Genomic DNA, 3,763 nt, shown 5'->3' on the forward strand with positions numbered 1-3,763 from the left:
GAAGAGCTTGACTATATTAAACACACTTTACTTGCAACTCTTTTTAAAGCAAGTGTTTTAAAGAGAGTCTTCCTCTGCACGTACTAGTGTACGTGGAGTGACGTGAGGCACCACTCGCACTGAAGCAGTGCGAAATGGACTTGTACTGAAACAGTACAAATTTGCAGTGCCCCGTTACATTCACTCATTTGAGTAACATTGCATGAAGAGCGATCGAAGGGCATGAGTTCGGTCGTAGGTGGGCCAGCCGTTGGCGCAATACTGTTAACTCTAAGCACAGATGAACAACATGCGGCCATTGCCGAGTTCATACAAAATGAACTCGACTTGGCCTTAAAAGTAGCGTTGCTTCACCAGCAAGGCTTTCAACACCCCCGTGTGCTGAGAGAACAGGGCGCTTAACGAACTGTCAAGACAGCAGCTTAAAGATTAAAATCTCTAAGGTTAAGGCAGTTGAAGACGACTCCCTTCTATAATGGTTCGTCAAATTAGACGACGCCTGAAGCTCGCCGCATCAATGATGATGCGGCGAAAGTAAAATTTAGCATGTCCAACTTAGCCGGACGTGCCAAATCTTGGGCCTTACGGCTCACGCTTCACGACCCATTGGTATCTGGGCCGTATGAGGTATTTAAGGCCCGGCTTGGGCAAACATTTGAGCCGCCACGTGCCGGATTCAGGGCTCGAGCCGAGCTCCTGGATTTAAAGCAGGGCAAGCGTGACCTTCACGCTTATGCCCAACATACATGATACTTGGTCAGTTTTATCGTGAGTCAGACAGCTGATAAAAAATACAGGTAACTGTGTTTAATAAAGGTCTTGCAGACGGCCCTCTCGTATACAGAGAGCGAGAAACCTCGCTCTTCAAGTCACAAACGATTGCAAATTTGCAATCGTTATCAAAGACGGGCCACTATGCCTATGAGTGTAGTTCCCCACGCCCAGTCATGGCTCAGAAAGTACAGCCATGCATAAATTGGCAGTATTAAGCCGTGACGATGCCTGTCTCTCGTTCATTATACGGTCAACTGATGCTTAGAAAGCAACATCTTGTCAGTGCAAAAGTAATAGATCGACTGTAGAGTCGATCGTAGAGGATCTCGCTGTGGTCACGCAACCCTAGGTAGAGGCAGTTGGAGAGGATACTCTTCAAAAAAATTGAGGAAATAAGTCCTCAAGAATCTGCGGGAATAAGTGCATAGAAACTTGAGTTCAAAGGTTCCCACGTACCTATGAAAATAAGTTCCAAAGAGGAAATGAGACATTAAATGTCTTAGTAAACAACGGATCAAGTGTAGGCGCTTATTTGATCTGGAGCTAACTTCGGAGATAACTCAATTGTCAACGCTAAAACCGAAACGGTTCTTGTGTGATCTGTATAGTGGCAAAGTTAAGCAAATCTGCGTATTTGTCGCAGATGGCAAGTACGTGGCCGATATTCGGTCGGCAATAGTAATTCATGAGAACGAATGGATCTCAGCAGCTCATCGATGATGCGATGAGAAGACTTGGATGGAACATTTACGTCCAATCCCGGGAGTCTTTAAAGACAACCCCTCTATGTAAGGATTTGATCGAATTTAAGGATGTCTTCCCTGAATTAGTACCGTGCGAGTTGCCTAAGGATAAAGGCACTCGACACGAGATGGACCTGATACTCGGTTCGAAATACCGTGTCATGAAGCAGTGGGCGTTGCCTCGTGAACAAGTATCAGCGATCGACAAATTATTTGCCGATCGCTTGGCAGCGGGTCATGTGAGGTAGTCAACCTCTCCACGCAGCTCTCCGACCTTCTGTGTGCCTGAGGCAACAGGACGGTGGAGGATTGTGCATGCGTTCATAAACTTAACGCTGCAAGGGTACCGGCTCAAAAGCCGATACCCTGAAAAGACGTAATGATTGATGCTATATCAAAGAGGACTATCTTCCCGTCAATGAATCTGATGGATGGATTCTATCAGGTCTTTTTGTGTGAACAGGATATTTTGTTCACAGCAGTGAGCATCCCAAGCGGAATGCTATGGGAGTAGCTAGTTATGCCACAGGGACGTAGTAATGCCCCTGCGACATTAAACAGATGTGTAACAATTCGGTGCGGGATTTCGCACCGAGTTATTTTGATGACGTCTTTGTTCATTGCAGAGCCATTATGGAAAGTCGGACTTTATAGTACACCGTACCGCGTCCGAAAGGGTCTTACACTTATGCGTAAGCATAAGTAATAAAGAAGTGTATATTCGAATTAAGCAAAATACCACTTCTTGTGTGCATCTTGGGTGCATCGCGGATAAACACGATGTACGCCATGATCCAAAAAAGATCAAGGCGATCACCGACTAGCCTGAGCCAGTCGATGTAAAGGAACTTCGAAAGTTTATCGGCTTAGCAACGTACTTACACAAGTATCCCGTAATTATTCCGAAATGACAGTACATGTTTCTTCTTTGTTGAAGGAAAATGCTAATGGGTCATTGAACGCTGATTGTCAGCGTTTTCGTGAGGGTATCAAGCAAAGCTTGATGCAATAGCCAATATTGGCGTTTGCGGGCCAAGGCAGACCATTTCATGTGGTCTGTGACGCCAGCAATTTTGCAATCGGCTGTGCGTTAATGCAATATGACACAGACGACGCGCTCTGCATCGTCTGTTATTAATCGCGTCAGCTGCAACCAGCTGAACGCAACTATCTAGTGCCTGATAAGAAAATCTTTGCCATGAAATATGCACTAGGGTCTATCTCTTGGAAGATAGACCGTTCACTGTTGATACCGACCATGCGTCTTTACGCACAACCGTAAACACTCCACACTCGCAAACAATGGCGAGAGTGTTGTCTTTCTTCGCGGAGTATAACTTCTCCGTGGAATATAAACCAGGACGACTTAGTGTCGTCGCTGATGCCCTTCCGCGCCGGCCCGATTTTAAGACGGCTGCGCAAATCAACAGTGAGCATATGGCCACTGTTGCAACAACAAGCGTTCTGTCATCAACATTATTTGACGACGTTAGAAGAGCTTATTAACAAGATAAGGCCCTTAAAGGGCTAGTGGATTACCTTAAAAACCCATGCCAACAATCCCTAAAAGGATTGTCGAAACTGTATCGTTTTTCAACAGATCGATACGCAACACGCAATAATTTACTGTATTACACAGCCATTGCTGGCGACACACCTCCTGTCGTCATCTCCCATAATGATTTGCGTTTACGGATCATTAATGAGGGTCACGATGCACCAATACGTGAGCATCGTAGACGTGAGAAAACTTATATCACGATAAGTCGCGACTTCTACTAGCCACGCCAGTATGAGTTCGTCCGCAAGTACATACGCGTTTGCGAAGCATGTCAACAGGCGAAGCCCAGTGCTTTCTCCCGTGCTCCGTTACAACCTCTGCCATTCTAAAGGAATATTTGTCAATTTGCGATATAGCGGAATAATGAAACTGTTCATTCTTAATCTGTAGTTTTTATTTAATTAAAACAAACAGATGGGGAGTGTAGGCGGGCACGTCGTAATGCGGCCACGCTCTACTTAGGCACACACCCTACCACAGCGAGGAAGCTATTAAACCTGCTTCTCTTGCGTGCAGTGAGGCAGTTGTGGTGGGCGCGTTAGCGACCTCACCCAACACACTAAGAACTCTGGTTAAGTGTCGTCACGGGAGCGGTAATCCGTCTCCTCGTGCGCACTTACCAAGTAGGAAGTAGTTTTCAGACTGATTTATATTTAATAGAATTAAATACAAATACCTATTTTTA

Source organism: Bremia lactucae, linkage group LG8 (assembly GCF_004359215.1).
Source record: "Bremia lactucae strain SF5 linkage group LG8, whole genome shotgun sequence".
NCBI classification, from domain to species: domain Eukaryota; phylum Oomycota; class Peronosporomycetes; order Peronosporales; family Peronosporaceae; genus Bremia; species Bremia lactucae.